The sequence below is a fragment of the Polyodon spathula genome, chromosome 6, assembly GCF_017654505.1.
Source record: "Polyodon spathula isolate WHYD16114869_AA chromosome 6, ASM1765450v1, whole genome shotgun sequence".
Taxonomy (NCBI): domain Eukaryota; kingdom Metazoa; phylum Chordata; class Actinopteri; order Acipenseriformes; family Polyodontidae; genus Polyodon; species Polyodon spathula.
The window spans coordinates 58,700,152-58,722,112 of record NC_054539.1 but is presented as its reverse complement, the minus strand read 5'-3'; the positions used below and the strand labels follow the sequence as shown (position 1 = coordinate 58,722,112).

Sequence of the window (21,961 nt, the reverse complement as noted above, 5' to 3'; positions counted from 1 at the left end):
CATTCCAACACACATGATATATATATATATATATATATATATATATATATATATATATATATATATATATATATATATATATATATATATATATATATTATTAGTCCTAACCACTTCGAAGCGTTATGGATTTCTTCAAAGTGGACTGTATAAACTACCCCTTTGAGATTTAAATAGATATCCCTTTGGAAGAAAGGTGAGTTTAATAACTAATACTGCAGAAAAGCAACAAAAGTCTTTCAAATGCTATTGTGAAAAACTGGGATTATTTGTTCAGCATTAGCTTGCCCATATACCACTGTTTTTTTTTTTTTAAATTACAACTTTAAATAGAGCTGTCGCCCAGAAAAAAGAGCCAACATTAAGCTTCAATTTTGATAAACGCTGTCTATAGATGTCTCTTTACTCTCAAAAAGATAAGCAAAAAAACAGTTTTAGATTAGAGCTGTTTAGTCTCAAGAGACACTTGACTTATTCAGCACGACATATACTGCATTCAAATAAGGGTGCCATACCTGGGCCTTTATGATATGCATTAACCAGGACATCAATTCAGGACTCTCCAAGAGGAAATGAAAATGGTTGAATAATATTTGGGGGTTTCTGAAAAACAAACAAGAAAAAAATGCAGACAAACATGCTTTTTATTAATTCATTATTTCTTGTTATTGTTACAACAACAGAAAAAAAGTGTGGTTTTACGTATATGGGTTGGATACATTTGTATAACCTGCCATAGCACAGTCAGTAAGGTGTAGGGCCACTGGGCATGAAGATTTGCAATGACTCTGTAAATTACTGTAAATTGTTCTGGAAGGCTAGATGGGAATTTGGGGAGGAGGGTCTACAGTCTTTTCTACCGACCTTTATATAATTGGTTTGCAGGTTTCCAGTTTTGCATTATGGGTTTTGCAGGATTCAGAAAGAGGCAACGGCAACCTTAAAGAAGCCAGGTGGAATGTGGAGTTGGTGTGGTCACAGCAGGACTTGTCTGTGTCAAAAAACAAGTTTAATAATGCATTTCCGACATGGTATAGCAGCACCTTTTAAAATGCGACGACCTCCCATTTTCCAATATTTTCCTTGTATATGTGGGAAATCTGATGATGTATACTACCTGGTAACAAAACACTTCAGAACTTCATCATGCCTGCAGACAAATTCTATAAATCATGGAGATGTCATTCTATACAGATAAGCACAAGCAAGAAAATCCTTCATAATGCTAATAAAACCGTACGTCAGGTACTCTTTAGATTGAGCAGCATCTGGAAGTAAAAGTCCTCAATGCAAAATGAGAATCAAAGTCAGAATTGTTATTCCACAAATTTAAGGAAATCTAGGGGGAGATTAGTTTACTAGTCTACACCATCTTAGCTCATACCTTTTACATAATTAATTTTACTTATGTCCACCATGCTGAAACAGTATCACACTATTCCATTCTTTAGACACAGGGGTCCTGTTTGAACTTGCTTATTTCATAAGTAACAAGTATATCAATAACATTAATCCCCCACTGCGGCTGGATTATACATTTGGGTTAGCGGTTCTTCAAATACCTGTATGTGTGATTTGAGCCTCCACTACATCCACATCTGGAAAAAATTGTATCTTAAAACAATGGCAAATATGTAGACTTTTTTTTTAAAGCAATAAATACAAATTACTAACAAACCTGTTCAGATTTAAAAAGAATAAATCTAGGAGCTAATTTTTGCTGATGTCTTTTTCACTAAGGTTTCGTGTCTTTCACACCTTGAAACGTGGGTTCAAATCACAAGTAAAATGAGCCCTGATAGAACATTGGCCCACCATAGAACCACCACACAATTTCAAGCTAGGACCTTGAGCGCAGTTCAACTTGGGTATTCTGTTTTTATAGGAGTCTTTTGTCAGCTCTTACCCCCAAGGCATCTGACAGGAACAGCACATATCTAAAACGCTTGAATGGCAGTACTGAGCCTGTTCACGGTCGTGGAAATGATGTTTTCACTGTCGGCATAGGCTTCCTGATTCCCGTCAGTCACACCCCTTGGTTAGCGAGTGCAACCGTTTCTCCTCCAATCCAAGGTTGCCACATCGCTTCCCTTCTGGGTCGATGATTTGGTGTACCGTAGCTCCGCCCCATTTCTAGCCAACTTCAACCTACCCCTGGGAAAGACATCCAGTCCAGGGCACTCTGTTCCCTTTACACAGCGCCCTCACAGTTTGGGAGGGAGTTTTATAAACATGATTCATTCTTTCTTTGCCACACGCCTGAATTGGGGTCCCTTTGGTTCTCTAATTTAAAGAGTTAATATTTTGATTTATTCTCTTTTCTTTTTTTGGGGTTTGTAATCATTCTAAATGGGTGTGAGCTCTGTTGGTCCCGTACTGAATTCCTATAATTTTCTCTATATCTGTCTTTGAACTTGTTTTGTGCTCATCTGGAGAATTAAGTGCTAGGACCAAACAGCCTTCCTCATACCATTCCAATTATATGACAATGTGTGACAGAGATCGAATGATTCTTGGTGTTAGATCTCCTTCCCGACTTGTGAGGGTGCCAAGTAAAGGGAACAGAGTACCCTAGACTGGATGGTCCGACAGTTAATTCCCAGGTTAGGTGGAAGTCAGCCATCTAGAAAGGGGACTGAGCTATGGTACACTAAATCATTGACCCATTGCGGATTGGAGGAGCGGATGCGCTTGTTAACCAAGGGGTCATGGTATATAAAAGGGGAAGTAGTGAGGTAATCTTTTCCTTTTGTGAATGGTTGAATTAAATTACCAGAAGGAGAACCTGGGTTATGAAATGTGAGTGTTTTTTTTTTTTTTATTTGTCGTTAATAATACAGTTTGTAATTATTTGGACAGCCAATACAATCTGGAGCTGTCGCTAAAAGCCAGCACTAAGCCCGGATCAACAACACTACACTTTTGTTTAACACTAAAGAACTGTATTCACCATGCGCACTAGAGTACGCACTGTGGACTGCTGTTTGTATTTGTGTATGTGTTACATGTGGGTGAATTAAAAACGGTCCTTATTTCTGGGCCAAAATATTGTTATTATTTACTGCTGTTTTAACATCAGGCCATTGATTTAAAAAAATAAAAATAAAGCAACATTGCACCTGGATTATAATTGTCTGTCTGTTTATTGATCATCTGCACCTGCAAACTGCAAACCACTTTGCCACACAACGTGACGTTTCGCACTCTGCCAGCCCACCTGCTCTCTGTCTTTATAAATGTAGAGTCGATGGGGTTTGTAGAAGTAAAATGTTACATGGCATGAATGGAATGAAGTCCCAGCATTTGGATCCTATAGACAAGCTCAAAGCCCTGTACAGAAATGTAAAGAAAAATGTACGCAATATGGTATCAACAGAGCCCAGAACCACTCAGCACGATTGCAAACACCATACAACCATAAGTGAAATAGAAGAAAACAATTAAAATTACACTGTAAGCTAATGAGTCGTTGTGATAGGGTAGTCGGGTGGTGATGTCAGGCCAGATGCAGGAAGAAACGCAGGCAAAGGTACTGTGGTGCAAAAAGGCGCTACAGCGCTGTTTATTTTAACACAAAAATAAAATATAATTTTTTTACAAAAACAATGCTCACAGAGCAAAACCAAAAGGCAGACAAAAACAAATCACGACCACTAAACAATACCTCGGTCAGGCTGGGCAATCGGCATCTCTGATCCTATATAGTATCTGTATTTTAGTTCAGTTTTGCCCCTGTTCTCTCCTCTAGAACACCCACCCCGAACTGAGAGCACTGCAGGTTTATATGCAGGTGGCCATCTCCCGATTAGCAACAAATTAATCACTTAATTAATTCGAGAGATGTCCACCTTCTGCACGAGGTTTCTAAATAGTGGGTGGGGCTTCCCATACACACTACCAAACTGTACAAAAACAAAACATTCGGCTCCTCACCGTCAATACATTTTAAAATAAATACAAATAAACAACACGGTCCTTGCTGTCATATTTACACATAATAATAATAATAATAATAATAATAATAATAATAATAATAACAACAAAAACATATATACAAGCAGGGCTTTTCCATGCCCCTTTTAATAATGTGCAGGGCTCTCTCCTGCTGCCCTGCTACAGTCGTAAACTACAAAGGATAGGACATCTTCTAGCCCTGAAGCCAATAATCATTAGTCAAAAGATACAGTAAACTTAAAGCTTAGCTGTCAGTGCCCTCTTCTGGAAAAAAATGGCATTAGCCGTGTGCTTTATTTAAACAGAAGAACATTCAGGCACAGCAAAAGCATTTAAAGAAATGATGGCCTGTATTAATATGCTTTTGGAGTGAGTATTCTGGTTGAAGTTGTTGTACCAATTGCAATAGGTTCAGAGTACTGGGGGTCGAGTCACACTTACCCAACTCTGACCACTTGCATGCATTATCTATTCACAGAGGTACCATGATTTTTGTTGTCCCCTCAAAATAAATGCAGGTTGTTCTGAGCAAGCGATGTCACAAGTGTAGCAGTACCCCAAATGTAATCCATTTACTCCCATGCAGAACAAATGTAGAGCATTTTGGAGTAGCACTGTAGTGTGACGGCTTGCTTGTCTAATATATTGGAACGACGATCTATTCAAGGATACCAAGATATTTAGTAAGGAAACAGCCTGAGTGGGGTAATACAGGCTATGCATGGCTCAATGTGGCTGAATACTGTTATGAAACATTGTACAGGACTCCCTAGCCTTTCTAAGATGTTCATGTGATACTATTCTGATAATCCTTTTTACTAGAATAGTCTGACAAGAAAATCAATTTGTTTAGAGAGATAATTGAGTATACACAGCAAGAAATATAATTGTATGAAGACATTGTCTGCTGATATAAATGAATGGGTTTATCACAGCATGGTTTTATTTATACAAACAATCATATAGATTAGAGTGCAATGTTATGAACCCCTGCATTCCACTTTATGAACCAGAATGCAGACTGCAACTCAGATTGATATCACATGTGCTTTACATTTTATTAGGGTTGATTATGAAATAAGTACCACTGTGAAGCACAAGCTGCAATCTAACCAAACTGTAGCAAAACAGAAATTTTAAGGAGTCTAATTTTCAATAAAGAACTTTCAGATTGAGGAATATAAATCAATCCACAGTAAGACCCAAGTCGAGCAAAGATTAGCTGTGCAATGTGACCTTTGGAAATAACCAGTCTCAGAGAACACACCCTTCCCACAGAACTAACAAACCAGGTAATGTATTCTCACCATTGTCAATTGGTGGGTAAATTAAAATAGCAGTATCCTTAAAGCAGACAATTAGTGTGGTGGTATTACAAATGTGTTCCTGATTTCACAGTGGTGACTTTGCATCACCTAATATCTTTCAGTCGTTCCTTCAGTCAAGTTTCTCCTATCAATACGTGACTGAACTGTTTAATCTATCAGTGCAAGTGCACGGACTAAACAGCACGTACGTTTTTTGTTGTATCAAGGATTGGAATGTTGGGGTTTTGAAGTGTTAAGCGTTTTTTTTTTCGTTGCCACTATGCATGTCAAACATAGTTGTTAACCTTAGTGTTTAAACAGTATTGTACGGCGCAAGGATAATTACTTTTATATTCAAAGTTATATTGGGGAATGGCATCTTGAGCTGGTGAAATGCCCCTGACACCATGTTAAATGCATGCAACCTCTGCAGTGACTGCATGTCACCAAGGTTCAACAATGCACATCTAAATCCGTAAAAGTCTGGAATATAAAAAGTTACAAATAAATAAAAGGCAAACGAGGAACTGCGTGATTGAAGCTTTTTTTGAAAGAGAGTGCAATGGGTGGGCTCAGAAACGTTCTTCCTGTCCTGGAGTTGTCAGAGTAGTATTTGCATACTTTGTGAAACTTGTCTCGTTACAGCATTGACATTTTTCTTCACAACGTCAAACTTTTCTGACCTTGAAAACTTGACTTCTGGGTGGTTTATTTCCATTGAAACCCATGTCATTCCCATTGTCTGGCGAGCAAGGACCTAGGCGAAAGACTTGGCAGAATATTCTCAGAATCAGCAAGAGACTCTTCATTTAGGCTTCATAATTACTTGATAAACTAAAGAAAAGGAATATGTCGGCACCATCGCTTCAAGAGTTAAAGAGTAAGTAGCATCCATTTCTTTGGTCTCCTCACCTTTGCATGATGTTTACAATACGTCTACATGGCTCTTCTTGCAATTACTGAAATACTGTTATTCTGCATTTTTTAAACTGTCATAGTGCTTTTGCCTCAGTTCAAGAGCTGCTCTTTAGTTTTAGTTGCATATCATACACATATTTAACATACTGTAGATTACATTAGCCATAGTGCTAAGTTAACAGCAAGTATGCTCTAGTGATCAGCTGTTTTGGATCAAATATTCAAATCGGTAACCAGCAATACACAGCTGACCACTAGATGGTACTGATGCTTACTAATATAAAGACACATTTGGCCGATTACACTTTGAACCAGCCAAACAAATTCTAAATTTGATTTCTAGAAACAGCTGAACAAGTATGTGTACAATGACCTGAAATCCACATTTCAAATAGCACCTAAGGTATAAAACTTTTGCATCAAGCTTCACAAATGTGTTTACAGTCATCAAATCCCCTAAACAAAGCAGCTGCTATCTGTGTCAGATAACCCATAGTGATAACGGTTCTGATACCAGCTCTTTGTCAAATTTAAAAAGGACTACTCAGTTATATATGACTACAGAAATAAACTTTACTCTTCTTATTCTTATTTTTAGTCTATCACATGATGTTACTGCACAGGATGAAACCAGACCCTACTGAAAGCCAACAGACGCCACTTTTCTCTTATATATGCTGTAGTAAATAAATGTATAATCACTAATGTTATGAACATAGAACAGTGGGGGTGTCTTATATTGTAACATAGAGAATTATAATACTTAGTTTATACATGTTTTAACCTGAAATAGATGCAACTGTTATAAAAATATGGTTTGTTGTAATGACAGTGGAGTGACCACTTTTGAGGGGTGGCAATCTGAAAGGTGGCCATCTTTAAGAGGGGCGAGGGGAGTTTGCACAAGGAGAGAAGTGGTTGGAGTCAGTGAGGAGTGACAGGGGTGTTTGCAGTCAAGAGTTTGATCAAAAGGAAATTCGTGTTTGGTCAAAAAGTGTATTTTTGAACATAAAGAAAAGCCTGGACCTTTGAGAGTGGAGTCTAGCCTCTAAGTCCAGTTAAACCAAAGTCTGCTGGAAAAGCTGACTGGCCATGTGCTCAGCGCAGGAGTAAACTGGAACAAGTGAACCAGAGTAGAATGAAGGTTTCCTTGGAAGACAGTGAGTCAAGCAAAGAATTACTTACTAAAGCCCACTGTTTACACAAGAGCAAATCAACCAGGTGCATGTCAGGTATACACTGCCGAATGTATATAGTGTAAATAGTGGTCTGTGTGAACTGTATAATAAAGGGTATGGTACACCAGAGTCTTACACAACTACCATTGTAGGTAAGGGTACGCTGGTGGAGGTAATGGGGTCAGGCTGGTGGTGATAAATTTCCACACAGACAGTTTAAAGTCTACCACCGGTTGGTAGTGAAGATTTGAGTTGTTTTCTTTCAGTTACCTTCACCTTCTATCAAAATAAATATTGCCAGCAGCTGGTGTACAGCAATTACAGTTGTGGACATGATAATCATTTACATCACCTTGACCATCCTGTTACAATGCCTAAATATTCTAATGAGCATACCAATTTTCGGTTTAGCTTCGTATTCATTATTCTCACTTTGACTGTAAATATCGCCACCTCACCATGAGGGTAACATCCAAGTACTTATTTATTATACCATCCATAACTATGTGTAGGTTATATATATAATGACATTACAAACTTTAACCTTGAAGTCTTTCTCAAATGTTTTGGCTAGAAGTATTTCTGGACTGTCGAAGGTTTGCTTTCCAGGTGCACCCTTATTGAAAAATGCCATAAAACAGGGCTGTCTACTGAGCTCCACAATAATCGTTCAGAGATAGTAATGGGTTTGAATATAATTGGATACAAGAATAAAAGGTAATTAGTTGTCTTTGCCAGAAGGTACTGTAAAAAAATAATGTTTAACACAACACTACTGAGGCAATGTCATAGTTTAACTGGAAAAGCACTTTTTTTAGTTTTAGATTACACCTTTTGTGGTTAGTCAGAAATACAACATTTATAAAATTTGTGTTTGCAACTTTCAAGAGACCACTTGTCATTGGCATGGCTCTTTACCCGAAAAAGGAAAGACAGCTGTGTGGTAAACAGACACCTTTCAGTGCAAAATTAAAATGGGAACACAAAAGATTTTAATTAATTTCTTACCTCAGGAGTTTGTTCCCATTTGTAGTGGCTACTTCAGCAACGCTAGTCAGAATCTTCCGATAGGCTACTGGCTTCCATTGTGTTAGGAGACATGCTCAAGAATTTGACGCAGCTAAAACAGAAATAATCATTCAACTTCTCTTTCTGCTTAACACATTCAAATGAACCATTCAAAAAACAGTTTTATGTTAGGTAAATTCTCCTTAAAATCATCATCTGGACGAGGCACTGGAATAACCTTCCGTGAAGCTGTATTAAAATCTCACACGTCTCTCCATAGCCCCCCTAAAGAGAAAGCAAAGGGCTGAGGCTAACACAAAACAAATTAAAAATGCAAATGCTTCAACGGCTGCATTATTTCCCTGCCTCCACTACATTTGTGTGCATTTGGAATACTCTACTCTGTTCATCTGAAATTATTAATTTACTAAAAACAGATTTAAAAGGGGTTTTATATGTGTCTTTTCTTGTCTGGCTTTTGCATTTGGTATGGTATTTGTGTCTGTAATATTGTACTCACGTATGAGCCTAGTGTATTGATTGTTTGAACCAGTTTGTGTCTATTTTTTAATTAAACAGAGGGCTATGGATCAAACTAATACACTTATAATACTCTTAACAGTGTTCTGCAGCAATCTCTAAAGCTAAAGCGCCACATTCAAACCCAGCATTTAGAATTAAGGGCTCGGTGGTGTTCCAGATGACAGTATAGAGTATAAACTTAGAGATGTGCAAAAACATTTTCACGCCCCACATTAGCATATCAACATTCATAACTGTGACATGTGCACTACTGACCTTTCAATCATATTATTACTGAAGTGGTTGTAGCTGGGAAAATAAAACCCTGAATTGACCAGTAATGTAACTCAATCTTCTATGCAGAGTTTTTATGGAAACATGTACTTTTATTTCAAATATATTTTTAGTACCATAAACATTACTACTTAGGTGAAAGGAAGTCAAACAGTAAAATGATACATGAAAATAAGCCGTGCAAACAAAGGACTTCCTTAATCATATTATGGTAGCTGTTAACATTTTCTAAGATTAAAAAAAGAAAAGAAAAAAACATTTATGCAATAAGCCCTGCTTCTTTCAAAAATTGCACAGGTGAGATCTAAACAAGAAAAGGATGTGGCCAGGAGGTAATGATTACATTATTTGCAGGATAACCACTTTTAAAGATCAACTTGGTAGGTACAGTTCTTAACCTGTACAGTTATTATAACAATTGTATTCTCCTTCTTACTTATAATCCATTTTTTTTAAATAGATTAGTTATAATACAAATGATATTTCAAACCTGCCCCACATTTCTGTTTAAAGGTGGCTTTGTATGAAAGACACAGACACCAATGGGACATTCCAAAGTACAGCCAGTGTGTACCTGTACACAGGAGGTCCAGGGGGGTGGTTCCATTTTTGTTAGGCAGTACTTGGCTCCTCTTAACAGAAGAATCTGTGCTGTGTCCTGCTGACCATGACTGCAAATAGAAGACAGCGTTAAGAGGAAACAGCAGTAACAGCTGTCCAAGGACGTACCAGTGGATACAGACGTGAGATGTTAGCTAAGTGTTTAATTAGAATGCAACTAACTTAGAATGAACTAAATGATAATCCAAGCTAATTAACTGTTGTAATATTTTGCCCGTATTGTGCTATTTTTTCATAATATCCAGAACTAAAAATGTTTCTAAAAATAATAGAAATGCATGTTTTGGAGATCATGCGCCCTGTCACTAAGTCCTCAATCAATCCTAGATGGGGATTAGTATTAATTTTACTGAAGTACAAAGAGGACTGGACGTTCTCAAAACTAACAAATCCCCTGGTCTGGGTGGCAACTAGCTGTTGGCAAAGATTTGTCACAAATCAATTAAGACAGAAGATGTCTCATCTGCCTGGTGCATTGCAAATGTAATACCCATATTTTAAAAAGGGAATGAGGTGGAACCAGGAAACTACAACAGTCTATCTCTCTTCTATAACATGCAAAATCATGGAATCAATCATAACAGGGAAACTAAATGAGTATTTATAAAACAAGAACATCATAAGAGACAGCAAACAGAGATTCAGAAAAGGGTGCTTGTGCCTGACAAACCTTTGCAAAGATGGAAACAAAAAGAGCCTATGATATCATATACTTGGACTTCCAAAAAGCCTTTGACAAAGTACCACATGAAAGGCATGCCCTATATACCTCAAGCTACAATCTGCGGGAATACAAGGCAGTACATGCAAGTGGATACAAAACTGGTTAAAACACAGAAAGCAAAGGGTACCTGTAAGAGGTGTAATGAAGAGAAGTGGGTTAATACATTGTGGCCCTTCATTCCGTAACAAGCTGACATTTAATATTTGCTGACATGTTATATTTGCAGAAAAATGTTGAAATACAGCTCAACTTTTAATAAATCTATAATTATAAGTTGTTTTTGCCTGAGGTGGAGTTACTTCTATGTTGAGCAAGGACAAATTACATGGGCAACTGGTGACATTACCCTGGCAAATGTGACGTCAATATTAATGCGGACTTGTTTAGATGAGCATTGAGCAAAATTTACAAATTGTCTGTTGGGTGCTGACCTCCGTCATCTCGCTCCCAGATATTTGGGTGAGAATCTAGATTTCTTACTTAACTGTAACTGCTGCCTGCTCCAAGAAACACGTCTTGGAATTTGCATGACTGTCTCTGAAGCCTTTCCTACAAAATGAATGTATGATAAATTGAAGCTGACCTAATGGGCAATCCCTGGTATGTATACATGTAAATGAATTACCATATTTACTCAAATTTAAGTCACCCCCAAATTCACGTGCCAATGGTGAAATGGTTTAGTGATGTTTTGTCTGATGTACCCAGTAGAACTAATCTTATCTAACATGCTATTGTCACTCTACCAGGTGTTAAGGACAGGGAGAGACCGTACCAGATCCCAGAAAGTCATCAGGATACAGTCCGCAAGGAGGTGAGGGCAATGCTCGAACTGGGAGTCATTCAGCCTTCCCGGAGAGAGTGGTGCAGTCCTATAGTAATGGTTCCACGGTACCACTTTTTTTTGTGTGGATTTTCATAATGTTAATGTGATCTCCAAGTTCGATGCATACCCTATATACCCGAAGTGAAAGAACTCCTCAACAGACTGGGAAAGACTCTGTTAATCTCAACTTTGGATCTGACAAAGGGATACTGGCAGATTCCACTAACTCACAGCTTGTGAGAGAACTGCTTTCTCCACCCCAGATGGGCTGTTCCATTTCCAGACCATGCCGTTCGGACTGCATGGAGCCCCAGTGACCTTCCAGAGACTAATGGACCAGGTCCTATACCCCCATCGGAAATATACAGCCGCCTATATTGATGATGTGATGGTTTTTAGCTCTACCTAGAAAGAGCATCTTGCTAAACTTTCGGCCATCTTACAGTCTCTGAGGGAAACGAAGCTGACAGCTAATCTGTGTAAGTGTGCATTTGGTATTAAAGCGACCCAATATTTGAGCTATATTATGGGTAACGGGTGGGTAAAGCCAGTAGCCTCTAAGGTCCAGAGGTGGCGATACCGAAAACCAAGTCACAGGTGAGATTACTACTAGGGTTAGCAGGCTATTACCATCACTTTATCCCAGAGTATTAGTCAATCTCACCAAATTTAGTAAAGTGGATAGGCTTGCGTCAGGGAGCCTTTTATATAATAAAGAGGAGACTATGCTAAGCCCCTGCCCTAATTACACCAGATTTCAGCAAGGAGTTCATCCTTCAGACTGACTCCTCTGACATTGGTCTGGGGGCTGTCCTGTCCCAAGAAGTAGATGGAGTAGAACATCCCATTTTATATTTGAGCAGGAAGATGGTTCTCAGGGAAAGAAACTACTTCGTCATCGAGAAGGAGTGTTTGCCATTAAATGGGCAACGTACACTCTGCGATATTACTTATTGGGACTTTCCTTCCTCCTTGTTACGGACCATGCACCTCTTAAGTGGTTACATACGATGAGGGGCACAAACAGCCGAATAACTTGGTGGTATCTGGCACTGCAACCCTTCAACTTCCAAGTGAAGCATCATGCGTTTAAAGAGCACCAAGATGCTGATTTTTTTGTTTTCTCAGGGGAGGTAGGGTTTGCCGAATGTTTGTTCGGCTCAAATCTGAGGGATAGGAAATGTGAACGGGAGAGAAGGAATATGAGCTGCAAATCTACCTCCTGACCAGAAAGGGCACCAAGTAAGGTTGGAGGTACGCCTTCACAGGGATGGGCCGAGTCGATAGTAGGACGTAACCTGAAGTCTGCCATCTTTGACAAAAGGCGTAGCGGTATGACTGCAGTCACTGACTGTGATCAGCTGTGGTGCGGGCACCGATTGGATAGAGTGGGACGCTGCACTGATCACAGGGAGTTTATCAGTACAAAGGGGACACAGCTATGCGAATACCCCCCCCCCCCCGCCTTATGTTAAAAGTTTGATCCAGCCGGAGCACTGTGTTGTTGTTTTTGGCAGACAGAGACCACTATGGGAGCTGACACTGGCCAGCCAGCACGTACATCCGGATCTGCAGCACCTTCCCTTGCACACCCCACTAAACCTGCCGTATGATCCCTATAACATTGCTGGTATAGGAGGTGGATCTTTTTAATACAGTGTGGACATTTCTGAAAATATACCTTCTGTTTTGGACATTCCATTATTCCCACACCACTCACATCCTGACAGTTATGTACAGTATTGAACAGCAGTCCTTGCAGTTTGCGGTAGCTGTAAAAAGGTAAATTACCTTTAACTTTATTTCAGACTGTTGTATTTTCCTCTCTTTAATTTAGCCAACATAGTTTTCTTCTTTGCTGTAGGCTTATTCAAAATAAAACACTTATGGTACTTGAAAAAAATTAAGTTTAGCTGGAAAATAGAAAATGAAAAGTTTTTAGTCAGTTCTATTGTCCTTATTGCTTTCATAGCCCAGCTAGTTTTCATCTTCCTTAGTTCAGCTACCAAATACTGTAAAAAGCTGAAGAGCCGAGTTTGTTCATTTAGTGTCTTTGTTTTTTGCCTACTAGAATGGCATCACCACTGCTCCACAGACAGTCATCTTCACTCCAGTCAAGATTGTTTGAAATGCAGCACTTTGATGATGACATCTAAAGGTATTACCTTTCAATCCTCCATTATCCATTTAGCCAGGGGTGCCCGTTTGATTATGCCAGCAGGGGTCAGCTGGTGATCAATTGTAGACATCCATTCTGTGTATAGCTTTCTGAAATTATTCTTAAAAGGCTTGTTAACTGACAAATCCTAGTGGCTGCAGTTGGAATGTCACTCCACCGGGATATCAACTTGTTTCTCAGTAGTTTACACTTCATTGGGCCTATTAAATGCCCACGAAAAGCATCCAATACAAGTATACTGTTAAGTTTGACAAGGTCAGACAAGGTCTTTTTCATTAGCCCTAACAATCATGCCCACGGTTAACATCTCATTATTTGGCATTGTCTTTCTTTTAAAAATCACACATGGAGGAAGCTTCCCCAATCAGCTGTACAGCACAATGTGACAGTCATGTGCAGCAAATTTGGATTCGAACGTGATGAACTTTTAGCTGCTTTATGCTTCAAACCTGCTTCAAAAGGGAAGATCTGTCCTCATGACCTTTTCCAAGCTCGAAACCCTCACAGAATAATAAAAAAAATAAAAACATGGCCATTTTTTTGTCTACCTGTTAGTATAATAAAAGATACATCTGGGTGTATTCAATTAATCTAAACAGTGTCAGAGCTAATAATACCTTCACTGGGGCAAGTTCAGCATGGAAGAGGGGGTCTTGGTCTCAGTTCAGCTCCTCCTACATGGCACAAGGCAACCCCAGCTCAGCTGAGGAAGCTGGTGGTCAATGAGGTGCAAAAGCAGAAGGCTTGGATGCGATGTGTAAAGGCAGTTTCCCACACCAAGCAGAGAGAATGGATTAGATGGGAGAGTGTGGAACACCACAAGATCAGCTGGCAAGACCTATGGACAATGGAATAGAGCAGGATCAGTTTCCTCATCAGATCAGCATATGATGTTCTCCCATCGCCACAGAACCTAAACCTCTGGGTGGGCGAGGATCCCTCATGACTTTTGTGTTAATTACCTGCAACATTAAGGCACATTTTGACAGGATTTAAGGTTGGTCTTTGCCAAGGGCGGTTTACTTGGTGCCATGACCAGGTGCTGCGATGTTTGGCCTTAGCATTGGAAGACAAGCGTAACATGACCACTAAATTGCCACCAGTTTCATCAAAGCATTACACACAAAAGACAATATTCCTCCATCCAGGAGAGCAACCACCAACAAAAGGTGTTAAAACCAAGCCTTGTCCAGAACAACTGGAAGCTGCTAGAGAATGAAAAATGCTGGCAGATTTTGGTCAACGGCTTATTTTTCTAAGATTGCCACTAATAACCTTCAACCAGACATTGTGTTGTGGCCTGGATCAGCACACCTTGTTCATCTGGTAGAGTTAACAGTGTTGTGGGAGGATGCTGTGGATGAGGCATATGAGAGGAAGAAACTTTGGTATGCTCAACTAGCTGCTGAAGCTGAACAGCGAGGATGGAAAGTCTGGGTTCACCCAGTGGAGGTGGGTTGTCGAGGCTTTGTGGCACACTCTACAACCCGGTTTCTTAGAGATGTCGGGTTCAGTGGCCAAGAGTTGCTGAAGCAGCAGAAAGGAGCAGCAACTGGCTGTGGTTGAGACGGAAAGATTCTGGATGGGGATCTGAAGCACAATAGAAAAAAGCAACACTGATGTATGGGTAAGTAAGCTGGACTGAGTTGAGTGGGGAATGGAGGGGTGTGATGCTGGGATGCCAGGATCACTGTTGAACCCTCTTGAGGATGGAAGGTGCCCACTTGAAGACCCCAGAGATGTTCCCTACTTAGCTCAATCCAGACAGTTGTCATGCTGATGCGCTGGGAAGACCGCACTCTGGTCGCAGCCATTGTGTTTTATGATGCTCTGGGGAGGCAAAAAAGGCTGATCCCTGGAGCCAGCATTACACTTCAGCCATCAACACTAGGCAGAAGGATATCTACATCATCAAATGGAAAGAAACACAAATGGATGGGGATGCAGACGGATCACATTAGTTTACTGTAAAGCTATGATTTGGTTGGTGCTTATCATGGTGAGAGCCGAGTTCACATCATCATGAGTAGATGTTCCTCTAACCATGCAAATGGGTTGAACCATCAACTTCAAAGTAGTTTTTTTTTTTTTTTTTGTGTAGAATTGGAATATCGGTGGTATTAAGATAATGCATTGTGTATATCAATTTAATAGACCCCAATAGCTCACTTACCACATATAGTACACATAACACATCTCAGGCAAAGTGGTCAGGAAAAAATAAATACATAGAAGACATAAAGACACAGACAAAAAAAAATATATTACAACGGCTAAAAGATCCAAGTCAATGACGAATTGATTGAGATACTACAGTACATGGGAGGACAGCTCACGGACAGTTCTTCTATTTGCTTCCCATTCCATAGCACCTCCCATTATACTGTCTTGCTATAAGGCGGTATACTGTATGAATGCATTGGTTGTTGTAATTGCAGAATCAGAAAATGACAGAAAGGAAATTAATTCTGTTGCCACATTTATAAAAAAAAATCTTGAAATGTGTGAATGGCACCTTGCTGTAACTAATGCTTGAAGGCAACCAGCCCACAAGCATAAGGGACATGAATATGTTCAACTGAACTGTAGAATTCCCTAACTTGCAACTTCTATTTTGAAATTTATCTCCCTTCTCGCACTGTTTTTTTCATTTATCTGTCACTTTGGTGAAAGCAACATTTCAGTGCTTTGTGAAAAAGAAAAAAGTATACAATTTTCACCTTAAAAATAGAAGTTGCAAGTTAGGTCATTATACTGTTACACATATTGTCACTAAAGATTGTGGGCTGACTGCCTTCAAGCACTACAGCAAGTTCTAATTCACACATTTCAAGAAAGAAAATCATATAGCCTAACCCCACCCCCATATAATTATTTGCACTCTCAGGAGTTGTTCACATGAAAAATCACAGACCCGACTGTGCGCTTTACAGGAACAGTTCTGTGAGCATTCTTTTGGCACCGCCATGCAGGTCCAGCGTGCCTAACAATGAACATTAACAACCAATCACAGAACACACACAGTCCAGTGGCCACGCCCCCCTGCTCGCGCCACAGTTCTACCTGAGGTCTCAGCTGTCAGTCTCACGCGCAGGAACACCCAGAGAGGGTGAGCAGAGCGAAACAATTGTATATGGAGCGGGGTAGTTAGTGGAGCGGACATTTCCGGCCCGCACCTTTACAGCACTGAGAAGAACAGAGCATGGTTTTATTTGTCTTAAATATTTGTTCAGCCATGGATTTTGGACAAAAGAGTTATAAACAAAGGTGGCAAATACATGCACTCATTTTACAGTATTTTCCATCATGCCTGTGCATGGTAATCATTCATTTTCCAGTTTCAAACCACAATTAGGCACTTATGTTTTGAAGACTTGAGAGTTGCATTTAAAAAAAAAAAAAAAAAAAGCTTTTATTTTTCTTTTATATTCAATGTGATTGAGGTGGCACTTTAATTCATTATGATATATATTTTCCCGATTGTGGAGCTGCATTTGTGCCAAATAAAAATGTGAGAAACGTCATCTGTGTGTGAATCCATCTGTCTGCAGTTATTGTTCTTATACAGTTATGCACCAATAAAGCGCTGTGAACACGGTTTATATTTTCTGCACCCAGGATAGTTCTAATCTTAAGCAAGTACAGGATGGTCCGTCAGCCCCATCGACTCATATAAAAAATCTCACAGACAACAATCTGCTTGAATCTCTACAGTCTGGTTTCCCGGCCGGATCACAGTACTGAAACTGCTCTGCTCTGGATTGTGAATGATCTCCTGCTCAATGCTAATGCTGGTGCTCCATTCTGTGCTTGTTCTCATTGACCTAATAGCCACTTTTGACACCATAGAGCATGGCATTCTTCTTGACCGCCTTAAAAAGTATACTGGAATCTCTGGAATCTCTGGAATCTCTCTCCCGGATGTCCTCTTACCTATCGGGACATCTGTTTTCTATGCTGGACGCAGTGGTGTTGCAAATCCAGTCACTTGTGGTGTCCCCCAAGGATCTGTTCTTGGGCCTCTTCTCTTCAATATCTACATGCTTCCCTTGGGTTACCTCATCTGCCAACACAGCCTCATGCCGACAACACCCAGCTCTACTTAAAACTAAACCCTGGTAACCCCTCTGCCATGGTCTGACTCTAGGCTTGCATTCAAGACATCGAGGCCTGATGTCGTCAGCTGAACACTAGCAAATCTGAACAACTCCTAGTAGGATCTAAAACTCACCTTGAGAATCTAAATATAACTGCCCTGAGCCTCGGAAATGCTCTGCTGTTGCCTTCCCCTACAGTACTAAGACTTGGTGTACTTCTTGACAGAAACTTCTCCATTGATGCCCATATCTCCTCAGTGGTCAAGTCTTCCTTCTACCATCTTCGAAACATCTCCAAAGTCCGTCCGTCCCTACCTTTCCCTCCTAGATGTGGAGACACTTTGTCATGCATTTGTCTCATGCTTATCCTCAGCATGCCTGTCAGTGTTTCCTTATCGTGAGGACAGTCACAATATAATTTTTTATGTCTTTATTTAAACTATAATGCACTCATATTTGTTAACACTCACTTACACTTATTTCTTCACAATGTATGTATTATTTCAGAACAAGGAGATAAACTCAGGATTTAAACTTGAAAAAAATGGCAAAATAAATCATCTTGTACAATACAACAAATTCATTGAATTTAATTAGAGAACTCTTGCTGTCAGAAACACAAAACAGAATTGTGATGTCCTTATATCATTATTTAGTGCATTTTGCTGAACAAACAAACAGCAAGACTCAAGAAGTGGGTTTACTAGTCGTTTTAAAAACTTGGTGCATTTTCCCTCATGAGAAGACTTCAGGTTTTCAGTAAGAACCAACTTACCCTCATTCAGTCAGACTGGAGGCGAGTAAGGAGCTGTTGAATTGAAGTACTGGATCTCTTAGAAGTTGCATCTTTTCTCAGGTCAGTAATCTGACGAAAATGAATGGGACTCTGACAGCTACTTCATTTTAAACAAATACAAACTAAAATTCCATCTGGAACACACCTCACTGTGAAGCGGGTTTGTCACATTGCAGCACGTTTGATATTAGCGATGTCAGTATGATAATGGTGTGGCTTTAAATAAAGTAAGAAAGAAAGAAGAAATGCCATCACTGTGCACTGTTGTTGTTCTGGCTTTTTTTTTTTTTTTTTTTGGGGGGGGGGGGGGGGGGGGGGGGGATATTGGACTTTTATATAATTTTCCCAAATTGGGGTTATAAGGGTATTCTTACACTAGGCAAAATGCGATAGAATCACATACGAGCTTACTGTTTATTTGAAAAGGGTAGCTACACTTCTTTTTTTTTTTATTGAAAACAGTTGTTATAATAGATCAAAGATCACATTATTGAGAACCTCATTAAACATTGTTAACATAATATATGTATGTATGTATAATTCACTAATGTTGGTCAGCTGTCAATTTATTGTATACTCACTACCAATAATTGCATTTCTCTAAAACATATTCAAGTGACCAAAACTAGCCTATATCTAGTAAACAAGGTTCCATGCTTGAATAAAGCAACTCTGAAGCCCTTTACTTTTCCCCAATAGTAGTATCGTTTAAAAGGTATAGCATTTCTCCATTCATCGCACACTTGTACTGTAACCCCCCCTTGTTAAAAACAGTGGGGTCGACTGGCTTTGCTTGTATTTTCCCGGAGGCGACATTTCACTCTCTTCCTGTAGGTGGTGCTGTTGAAATTAAATATTTCTCCCAAGGATACCGCACAGTATCCTTATTTATTTATTTATTTATTTATTTATTTATGTTTTCCCCAGAATGCAAAACTTTCTGCTCCTGCGTGCCAATGTGGAAGTCTGTTGTCTCTACTACCTGTTAGTTATGTTTTCACAAAGTTTACATCGAAATCAGTTTTCTTTCTTCTTTGTTTCTGTTTTCTTGGTATGCGAAGAATGGCTCTCTGACATGGACTATTATTTTTAAATAAACACGACAATCAGCCGTTTAAAAGACCTATAGACAATTACACACACACACACAAAGTAGTTGGGGTAATTCCTAGTAGCGATGTGACGTCCCGGTGCTTAATTCTGACTTTTTGACGTAACATCGCTTATTTATGACTTTGTTTCACAACTTCTCCCTTTTATTTTTTTCTCCCTTTAACTTCTCCCTTTGTTTTATGAAGAAAACGAAGTACTTTCTGCGACCGTTTGTTGTTATAGAGTCCTGCTGTCTGTAGCAGTTTCTGGTTTCTTGAATAGCAACTGTATTACAATCTCTAAAAACTCAAATTTAGCAAAATAAGCGATATAAGCAAAAGCAAAGTGGTAGACCATCTACCTGTGTTTACCTTTTCACGGACCATTCGTAATTTCTGTGCTGCAGAGCGTATTACTGAAGTTGTCAATGGAGTACTCTACTTTAAAACACAAAAACAAAAGTCCTTCATACAAAGTTACCTTTATAGTTCTAAAATAGGTCTGACTTTTAAATAAATATATGTTAGTTTATTGTTGAAGCATAGTTTGTCATTCTTTTATGTGCAGGTGAAATAGTTCAAAGTAATACATAAAATAACATTTATGCTTCTTTATAATAAGTATATGGGTAATAATACTTTATAGTGAGTTTGTTTTAGTATGGAGTTTATCAGTTTTATCTATTCACATTTAAGTGGGATTGGACAAAGTAATGACAAACATTTGTTAACCTGTACAGTTTCGTAATAGCTTTAGAACTGTAATAATAATAATAATAATAATAATAATAATAATAATAATAATAATAATAATAATAATAATTTGTAACATTCAGTTACTGTATTAAGTCAAAGTTTTGCCAACATTTGAGAAACACTTTTTTGGGGGGCAAATCTTGGTGTCTCAATCCAAGATCTTTACTAACACAGAAATCTCAGAAATGTTCGAAATAATCATTTATATTGATATATTATGAAACCTGACAGATAAGCTGAACTTCAAAATAAGCATAATGTACTGTGCTTATGTTCCTGAGAATCTTACTGTCAGTACCCAGTACTGACACCAGATGGCAGTGACACCATAATTGCTTGTTGTCAAAAACATAAAATACAATAATTTCAAAAGCATTTGTTTGAGTTAAAGCGTGTGCTGTATTATGTTGTACATCTTGATTTTTTTTTTTTTTTAAATATCCAGAGTAGTACTAAAAATCTCCAAACCCCTTTTTAAAAATATTTTTTTGGAATAGATGGTTTATCAATATAAATAGTATCTTACTTATGAAATATACAGTATCACGTTGTTTTTGTCTTTTTATAGTTACATTGTAATTGTTTTTGTGAGTTTTTTTTTTTTTTTTTTTTTAATATTGTTTGGTCTATTTAATTGAAATGCAAGATGCAGAGTTGAACAATATAGGTGACCTACAGAGGAACCAATAATTATTCAATTACCCTTCAGTTTCACAATTCCTTGATAAATAAAATACTACATTTTGTACATGGCTTGGAGAAACTTAAAAAAAAAAAAAAAAAAAAAACACTATTAAATAGTAATAATAAAAATTCCTTAGATAAAGGGTATGGTTCTGTAAAGATTTTTAAAGTAACTTTTTAATGGCTTAAATAACTTTGTATCAACTGCGGGTAAACATCACAATAAATTTTGGCGTTTGGTCTGTCTGCATTATATTGCTAAAACTTAGAAAAGAAAATGTCATATACAAATGTAAACCCAAAGCCTGGTTAATTAATAAGTTCGCTTCATTTTAAAGATAAGGGGTGTGGAGGCTACAGTATACAACTATGGCCAAAAGCTTTGCGTCACCCAAAATAATTAACTAATTTTGCTTCATGAAGTCGAATGAAACCTGCTGAATAGTACATTTACATATTGAATTGAATACCACTTTGCAGTTTTCCATATACTTAACGAAAAACAGATCTAAATAGAAAAATGTGACATTCTGAAATTCAACTTAAAATACTACTATTATAACTTTTGCGATATTATTTTGGAGTTTTTTTTTGTTTTGTTTTGTTTGTTTGTTTTGTTTTTTTAATTCATGTTTTATCGCATGATAAATAAAATATGTAAATACATATCTTCATTCTTCATTATATATTATATATATATATATATATATATATATATATATATATATATATATATATATATATATTAAGATGTCTCAATTCTAAGATTATAAAGCAGTTTCAATCTGGCGCTTAGCCGCCTAGCATCCAATAGTCGGTGCTGAAGTGCTGAGAGCAGGTGAACATGTGACGTTAGGGGTTCGAGCGGCAACTCCTTGTTTCTGTCAGCGATAGCCATCAATTCAGTTTACCCGCTGCTACCTATTGCAACTACAGCTACAAGTCCCGCAAATCAGGAAGTGAAAACACCAGTTTTTCAGAAATAATTAGTCGCTACAACAATGGC

At 38.3% G+C, this 21,961-nt stretch overlaps 1 pseudogene; it reads right to left on the bottom strand.

Annotated features, from left to right (window-relative positions):
• The window catches only part of LOC121317714, a 40,340-nt pseudogene extending 27,676 nt beyond the window's left edge, over positions 1-12,664 (bottom strand).
• Between the last annotated feature and the right edge of the window lie 9,297 nt (positions 12,665-21,961).